This window comes from Bos javanicus, chromosome 12, assembly GCF_032452875.1.
Source record: "Bos javanicus breed banteng chromosome 12, ARS-OSU_banteng_1.0, whole genome shotgun sequence".
Classification (NCBI taxonomy): Eukaryota; Metazoa; Chordata; class Mammalia; order Artiodactyla; family Bovidae; genus Bos; species Bos javanicus.
The window spans coordinates 30,048,588-30,057,928 of record NC_083879.1 but is presented as its reverse complement, the minus strand read 5'-3'; positions in this window follow the sequence as shown (position 1 = coordinate 30,057,928).

Below are 9,341 nucleotides of genomic sequence, written 5' to 3'. Positions count from 1 at the left end.
GTTTTTCAAAGCTGTGGAGTTGTCCAAAGTGATAAGGAAGTAGCCATTCTCCCCCTCCTTGGGCTGTTCTGGTAATTTACAGGTCAAAACAGGATTAAGGAAGGGCAAGTTTTCCTAACCCCCGCCTCTGCTAAACCCTTGATTGTAAAGCCTCCCAAAGACACAAAATGTCTTGTTTTTTTTGTTGTTGTTTGTTAAATTTCACTTCTTTCTGAACATTCTGTGCTGGGCCTTTTTTTTTTTTTTTTTTCTTCTTCTTTGAAAAGGATTACTGCACTAGGGCCCAGCATTCCAGAGGCCTGACGTTGGGACTGGCAGCTGGGTCCCTCTTCCCACTGCTGTCAGCCCGGCATCGCCAAGATCCTTATTATTTCTGCTCCGCATTTTCTCAGAATCCCAGAGGTGAGTGGTGAGAGGAAAATTCTCATTTTTTGTTGTTGACTCAAATCATTTTGGCTCTTGAGATTGTAACAAATACCAAGGGGCCTGGAAATAGTGCAGTGTTTTCCAGTATTAAATTTTTTAAAAAGGGAAAACACACCCGGGGTTGTTTTCTCTAAATCTGTGTTGGCTTTATCAACGCGGAGGTGTGGCTGGCTGGATTCTCCGGTCTCTGGAGATGGAGTTGACAGTTCTCTGGGGTGGGGCTTGTGCGCCTCTCCCCCACCCCACCCCACCACTCCCCCACCCCACTTCCCACCCCATGCCATCCCCCACCTCCCACTCCTGCCGCCCTGTGCAAAGGGCTATGCACAGAAATGAGAAGGGGTTAAAGTGACTCCACTCTTTCACTATCTCAGGGCTGGCTCATTTAGTTACTTTCACGCAGGCAGAGTTCACAAGGGTCCGAATCAGGGTCTTAACCCAGGTCTACCCAAGTGCCAAGTCTGTGCCTTGACCATTCAGATCAGAGTCTAAGACTGGAGGTAACTATTGACTCTGTGGAGGGTGAAGGTCTACTTCTCACTCTCTCCCCCAACCCTAGAAAGCACCAGGGCCAAGGGGCTCAAGCCGTGTTTATGGGATGAATGAATGACTGGGTGAATGAATGCGTGGACCAAACTACCAAAGAAGGCGAAAGTGGCCATGAAGTCAGGTTACTTTTTTTAATTTGAGAGAAGTGTTTGGGGGGTTGAGGGTTTGGGTTTGGGGGCTAGCTTTTATTCTCTAGTGGTCTGGAGTCTTTTCCATGGCTGAGGGGTGGTGGGTAGCTCTGGAGAGATTGTGGGAGAGGTGGGGGGCAGAGAGTTGCCTCCAGGAGAGGGAGGTGCCCTGGTGAGGGAAACTCACTCCAGACCCCAGTCTGGACCCCAAGCAGAGACTGGCATGTGTTCTCTGTAAAGGGCCAGGCAGTGAATATTTTATTATGTTCTAAAAATAAATATTTCTTTTTAATTGAGGTAATGCTGGTTTACAACATTACGTAAGCTGCATATGTACAGCATTATATTCCCACGTCGGATGTAAATATTTTAGGCTTTGAATACTCAGAATTGGCTTGGTTCCAGGTCCCTGGAAGCAGGGAACAGGTCTTAGGCGTCTTTGCCTCCCAAGCGCCTAACCCAGGCAAGCCTTCAATCAGCGTCTGTAGAACTGAATTGGCCCTCTGTTCTCACACTTGGTTCTCATCAACACAGTGCTCTTCTCCAGTCATCTCCCTTCCTCCAGCCTCTCTCCTGTGCTAGATGCTTCCGGCTGCCACATCCTAACCCACATTTGCCTCATTGCCCACATCACTGAGTGCCCCACCAGCAATTAAAGAGGTTTTAACCAAAGCTCCAAAGAACGTAACGGGATGAACCAACTGGCCTGGGTAGGCTTGCCTGTGAACTCTGCCGTGGAAAGGGAGTGTTTATTTGGGCAGACAGTGAGCTCAGAGATGAACACAGTCAGAGCCCAGTGAGGTCAGCACACAGTAAAGGAGGTAAAATTTTCCATTCTGGCTCAGCCATGACTAAAGTTGTCAAGAATCAGTGCAATAACTATGAGTTTGAACTGCTTTGCATGAGTAAATCTCTTTGCAAATCTGGGCTTTTATTTTCCCATATGTTCTTAGTTTAGCTCTCATAAGACTTCAACAGATACAATAGAAGAAAAAGTGATTCAAAGCATGCTCAGCAATTTTTTGTCCATTTATTGAGCAAACACTCAATAGCACGTATTCAGAGTCAGGTACCATTCTGAGAACTTTATGTATAATGACATGACGCTGCCTTTCATTCACTTATTCATTCATTCAATAAAAATAAATTGGATGTGTTCTGTGAAACCACACTGTGCTAGGAATGAAAAAGGCATTGGATACAGTTTTTTGGGGGTTTTTTCCTCTCTCTCTCATGGGTTTAGTGGAAGAGACAGACAAGGAAATCAGTGGCACGATGCCTGGCCTAGGGGCACACACAGCGGGTATCATTTGTCCTGGGGATGAGGAGGAAGCACATGTAACCTGCCCTGAGGAGGTGATATTTAAGCCTGAGCTCAGCACTGATGGAAAGCCAGCCTGTGCTCTGGGGAGCAGCAAGCTCAACCCCACCAGCCTAGAGCAGGGGGCCCAGACCTGAGGCTGAGGTGGGGTCTCAGTCTGCTCGGGTTGCCCTACAAGATCCCACGGACCGGGGGAGCTGAAACAACAGACATTGGTTTTTCTCACAGTTCTTTAGTCCAAGGTCAAGTTGTCAGCAGTTTAGTTACCTCCTGTGTTCTCTCTTGGGCTTATAGATGTTACCCTCTTGCTCTGTCCTCACACAGCCATCCTTCTGGGGGACACCATTCCCATTGGATGGGGGCCCCTCCCTAATGTAGGGGAAGCAACACAATTCATCTGAATGCCATAAGGTGGAGGCGGGATGGGGGCTGAGGCCAGCGTGGCAGTTACTCAACTAGTCCAGGGGAGAGTGATACAAAGTGAAGTGAACAACTGCAGCAGGCCTGGGGAGAAAACAGGAGATTCCTGGGATTTGCAGCAGAGCCTGCAGGCGGAGGCAGCCAGTTGGCGGGGAGGATGGGGCAGAGGGACAGTGTGGGAGGGTGTGTGGGAAGGAAGGAAGCAAGAGGGTGGGATGACTCTGAAGTCTTGAACTGAAGGATGGTGATGCTTCCTGGAATGAGGAACAGGGGAGAAAGAGCAGGTCTGGAGTGGGGAAGGAAGTTGATGAGTTAGAAGTGCCAGTAGAAACCCCCCGGGAGAGTTTAGTAAGGAGTTGGGGATGTTGGTCAGAGAATCTGAAAACGAGTCTGGTCTGGAGCTAGAGATTCGAGAATCATCAGTGAAGTTGGGGCTGAGGATCTGGAGCCAGGATTTAAACCAGGTCTCCCAGGTAAAGAGAAGGTGGCCAGGGACAGAACCCTGGGACTCCGGAAAGAAGTGGCCCGAGTAGCAGGAGGAAGACCAGCAGACGACGGGGAGCTGGCATGACCATCCGTGCTCTGCTAACAGATGCGGTGACAGCATCTCATGTGACTCTTACAGAAGTCTCCTCTTATAGGCATAAAGCAAATTCTTAAAGGGCACTTATTGAAGGCCAGGCACTGTTGACAAGACTTGGCGGTAGTTCATCAAACCCTCACAAAGTCCCACCATTTACAGAGGAGGAAACTGGAGCAGAGAGGAGCCAGATGCTCAAGATCACAGCTGGACATGGAATTGGAATCCAGGTGATAAGGCAGCAACAGCTGAGCTAGGAGTCACGTGACTGTTCTGCCTTCTACCTTGCATGGATTTTAAGAATGAGGAAGTCAAGCACCAGAGAGGTGAAGATGACAAAGCCAATAAGGGTCAGCACAGAGTTTTAAACTAAAACCTAGCACTATGCACTGTCTGTGCAACTTCTTCACAAGCTAAGGGAGGGAAGAATTGCAGCAAAAGTGTTGTCTAGTGAGATTAGGACAGAAAGCATCTGTTAGATTTGGCAGCATGGAGATCACTGGGGAGTCAGGAAGGTCAGTTACAGTGGTGTGATGGGGTGGAGGTCTGGTGGTAAAGTCTTGAAGAGTGAATGGTAGGCAGGAGTTTAGATGGTCCTTTCAGGAAGTTTGACTAAAGAGGGAAAGTGAGAGATGGGAGAGCAGCTAAAAAGAGAGAGATAAAAATGCTCAAAAATTATTTTTTTGTTAAGAGGGGAAAACTTGCTTGTCTTTGCATGCTGACAGGAAATCCAAGGATGGGGGTTATGCTGGTGGAGAACTGGCTTTCAGTCTGCTGAGTTTGGTTAATTGGAGTCAAGCTCTCTGGGTCTGGATGACTTGAACCTCCAAACCTTAGGAACTGAGCCTGTGAGCCGGTGACGTCACCCCAAAGGGAGCATATGGGGATGGCAAGATCTTGATTGTCTTGCTTGAACTGCAAACATAGCCACAGACTCACCCATGGGTTATTGTTCTGCTATGAACAGTCTTCTAAATTTGAATGATAACATCACATCGAAACTTTTATCTTCATTTGTAATCTAAGAACTACAAATATAGATAGCTGAGGTATCAAACCCCTAGGACCAAATATTGGAAACCATGAGAATTTACGGCTGGTGAGAAGACAATTGGGTACAATTCTTTTGGAAAACAATGGTACATGTTTCAAGAGCCTTGTGTATTGTTATATCACTTATCTCAATAATTCCATTTCTGAGAGTTTGGATTAAAAATTTAATGTGCAAGGATGTTCATTGCAGCATTGTTTATAATAAGAAAAAACTGGAAATAACATAAGAGATTAAGAGCAAAGAAATGTCGAGACAAACTATAATATATCCACTTGATAAAAAAACAGTGGCTTAAAATAATACTTACAAAAACAATTTCTGAAACATGATATATATATATATATATATATACACACATATACATATCAGTTCAGTTCAGTTCAGTTCAATCGCTCAGTCGTGTCTCTTTCTTTTTGACCCCATGAATTGCAGCATGCCAGGCCTCCCTGTCCATCACCAACTCCCGGAGTTCACTCAAACTCACGTCCATCAAGTCGGTGATGCCATCCAGCCATCTCATCCTCTGTCATCCCCTTCTCCTCCTGCCCCCAATCCCTCCCAGCATCAGAGTCTTTTCCAATGAGTCAACTCTTTGCATGAGGTGGCCAAAGTACTGGAGTTTCAGCTTTAGCATCATTCCTTCCAAAGAACACCCAGGGCTGATCTCCTTTAGAATGGACTGGTTGGATCTCCTTGCAGTCCAAGGGACTCTCAAGTCTTCTCCAACACCACATATACATATAAATGGTCTTAAACAAGAAAAGCAGAATGAAAACTCTACTGTATGAACACAACTGTGTAAACAAGCCAACAATATAAAAAAGACTGAAGATATCTTTGCTAGACTTGATTATGTTTGCCTGGTTAATACTTTTTAATGAAAAGGAAACAACACATGAAAAGATCTAACTCTCCACTAGTTAGCAATGTTTGGTATTACAATGAATGCTATTCTTTTCTGTTCACTTTTTGATGTCTTTCTCTGGCATTCTGATAGTGTGTAAATTATCCATTAAGAAATGCATGTGTTTGAAAATGCATGAAATGAAGCCTCTAGATAACACATCAGGAAAGTCTCTTTAAAATATTTTTATTGTGTCCCACATCATTATTCTGTGCAAAACAATATATACTCATTTGGAAAATACAAAAAATTGGAAAATCAGAGACTATGGAAAAACAAAGAAAAATCTCATTGAATTCTTCTTTTCAGGTAATAAGTTGTTGATATTTTACTGCAACACATTTTGATGGACTCCCTGGGCTGTAACCTGCCAGGCTTCTCTGTCCATAGGATTTCCCAGGCAAGAATACTGGAGTGGGTGCTATTTCCTTCTCCAGGGGATGTTCCTGACCTAGGGATTGAACCCAGGTGTCCTGAATTGCAGGCAGATTCTTTACCACTGAGCCACTTGGGAAGCTGGGAGAGCTGCTATGTTCATCTTAACCAAATGCATACAACCCTGACACATAACACGTCGCCTCTCAACAAAGCCAAACCATTCGTAGAGAGTAAAAGTTGAAGGGTGATCAGTAGTACTGAACTTGGTCCATGTGGGGCTGGATGGAGCTCTGCCCTAGACATGCTCTCATTGACCTGATAATTGGGAAAGCAACTTTTGGAGTTGTTATTGCTGTTGCTGCATCAGAGACCTGCTACAAGCAAAATAAATAACTGGGCTTCAGCAACAAGTCTGGACATGGCGGCAGAAAATGAGCTGTGCCGATCCCTACGTTTCTCTATGACTGGAGGAAACGGCCCTCCTCTATTTATTCACCTTGGAATCGTCAGCAAACCGCTGGCCCTGGAACATAGCAGGTGCTCAACACACATTTGTGGAAGTGAGCTAAAGGCTTGGGTTCAAATTCCTACCTTCTCACTTATTGGTAGATGTTCCTAACCACTGTTCCGGCTTTGATCCCTGTCCTTGAGCTAATGGCTTTCAGATTTCAATCATTAACAATGTCTTCTCTCCAAAACTCCAGATCCCCCTGCTAACTGCTTACTGGACTTGTCTAGGTGGTTGTTCCATAAGTAGCCCCAATAAGGATGTTTCCTCCTGTACTCATCAGTTCCTGCTGCTGTTGTTCAGCTACCCAGTTGTGTCTGACTCTTTGCCACCCCATGGTCTGCAGCACGCCAGGCCTCCCTGTTTCTCACCATCTCCCGAAGTTTGCCCAAGTTCAGGTCCATTGCATCGGTGATGCCATCCAGCCATCTCATCCTCTGATGCCCCTTTCTCCTTCTGCCCTCATTCTTTCCCAGCATCAGGACTTTCCAATGAGACAGCTGTTTGCATTAGATGACCAATATACTGGAGTTTCAGCTTCAGCATCAGTCCTTCCAAAGAGTATTCAGGGTTGATTTTCCTTAAAATTGACTGGTTTGATCTTCCTGCTGTCCAAGGGACTCTCAGGAGTCTTCTCTAGCACCATAGTTCGAAGGCATCGATTCTTCCGTGCTCCGCCCTTTTTACTGTCCAGCTCTCACACCTGTACATACTGATCGGATTCCCTTCCAAATCTGCTCCTTCTCCCACAACCTCTGACCTCATTACTGTTATCACCCTCGAGGTACCCAAGTGAGAAACTAAAAGCATCTTTCTACTCCTTTGCCTCGCACTTTCGTCTTCTGTAGATTAGCTCATGAAATCCTGCTGACTCTAGTTAAAAAATGTCCCCAACTCATCCTGGCATTTCTATTCTCACAGCTGCTATGTCAGACCTTCATTAAATCTTACCTAGACTACTACATCAATCTCCTGGTCTCTTTGCCTCCAATCTTCCTGTTTCAAAACCTCTTCTGTGTGGTCATAACCGAAAGCATCTATTTAAACTCAGGCATAATTATGCCACTTCCCTCCTTCAAAGCACTCAAAGGCTCCTCAGTACCCTAAGAATCCTAATTCTTAGACAATTCAGACAACCTATTGTTATCTGGCTCCACTTTCCCTTTCTGGTCTCATCCCTTACAAAAGTCACCTTCTCACCCTAAATCCTGGAGGCGAAAATGGCAACCCACTCCAGTTTTCTTGCCTGGAAATCCCCATGGACAGAGGAGCCAGGTGGGCTACAGTCCGTGGGGTCACAAAAAGTCAGACACAACAACTGAATAACAAAAACAGCACCCTAAATAGGTATCAGCTTCTTTGGTCACACAATTTTCTACTCTCCCCCTAATTTCTCCTTTGCATACGGTTGGTCCAGGATCTTCTAACTTCTTATTAATGATGCTCTGATCCTGTATTCAGAGTCCAGGCCTTTGGTCACCTCCTCTGAGAACCCTTCCTGGGCCCTGCCAGGTAGAATCAACCCCTCTCTTGATCTTGCCCTCATCCTTGGTCCATACATCTAGTACAGCTCTCACCTTCATCAAGTCCTTTTTTTTTGGTGCCTGGTGGGCAGCAGTAACTACAGCAGTGTTTGGGGTGAGAATGAATGAACACCTGAGTAGGGTGTGGTGGGTCTACTCCCGGTGCCACCTCCCTGTCTGTGAACACAATCCCAGGCTCTGGGTCTCACCTAACAGCCTCAGCCTCCCCATACCTACCTCCTGCGCAGTGATCCCCAGGCTTCACCCTGTGAAAGAACGCCCTCAGGTGCTTGTTTCCCAGGCAGATGCCCCCTTCCTCCTGCAGAAGATTGATTCGGTATCAATGCCTGCTGGACAAATTAGATTTGCTCAGGAAGACACAGCCATAAGGACAGATTATAGGGACTCTTGTCTGCAGGAAGGAGTGAATGGAGCTTATTTATATTTTAAGATTCAATGAGATGTGACAGAAAGACCTTATTTCACATGATTAAACCTATGCAGGGTCCTGGTGGGGGCACATAAAGACAAGTTAAAGATATTTTCTAAGTTCTACTCAAACTTTGGGAAATGGCTGAGAGTCAGTCCTAAATTACAGTACTTAGGAAGTCTTCCAGCATCTCAGCACTAGACTGGACTCTCTTCCCATAAATTCAGGCTTATCCTCAACAGAGATTTTCATTCAGTGTCCTAGGATTGCTGGACTGCTTGCTTGTCCACCTCTCTATTAGTAAGTTGAGGCTAGTGGTAGAGAACCTGCCTGCCAATGCAGGAGACATAAGAGATGAGGGTTCAATCCCTGGGTCCAGAAGATCCCCTGGAGAAGGAAATGGCAACCCTCTCCAGTATTCTTCCCTGGAGAATCCCATGGACAGAGGAGCCTGGTGGGCTACAGTCCACAGGGTTCCAAAGAGTCGGATTCGACTGAAGGACACACACACGCTAGGAAAGCGCGAGGCTTATGTTTATTCATTCTACTTTTCTCAGAATTTAGCTTTCTTCCTGTCTGCTAGTATATGTTTTGGCAATAGTTGTACAGTTAAACTGAATGGGAAAGCCCTCCTTTCATGCCTTGCACAAAACGAGCCACACCTAACTCTCAAATATATCTCCACATTGAACACCCGGAGATGTTCCAGGACTCGAGGGGCTCAGCCTCTGGGGAGGCAGGGGAGGAGAGGGCCTCTGGGTCCCTTCGGTTCCCCACCTCCACCCCCGCTCTGGACACACTGCTCCCCGTGGTCTGCCGTGCCAGAGAAGCAAGGAGAACAAAGCGATGGAATCCACGGGGGATTCACGAAGCCATTGTGGGAAAGTGACACGATGACCAGTGGGATTTCCACATAGAAGGGAATCCAGGCGAAGCAAAAGCTGAGCAGGGGAGATTCACGGAATAATCTAGAAGGGAAAAAACAGCAAGGATAGGAGACGGTGGTTGGCATCTGACTCCTGCTTGGGGGCGGGCCATGGGAGTAGAGATCAGAGATCCGGCACTGCCCCAGGCCCCAGGGCCCCAGGGCCCCAGGGCCCCAGGTGGGGAGCCGGGAGAG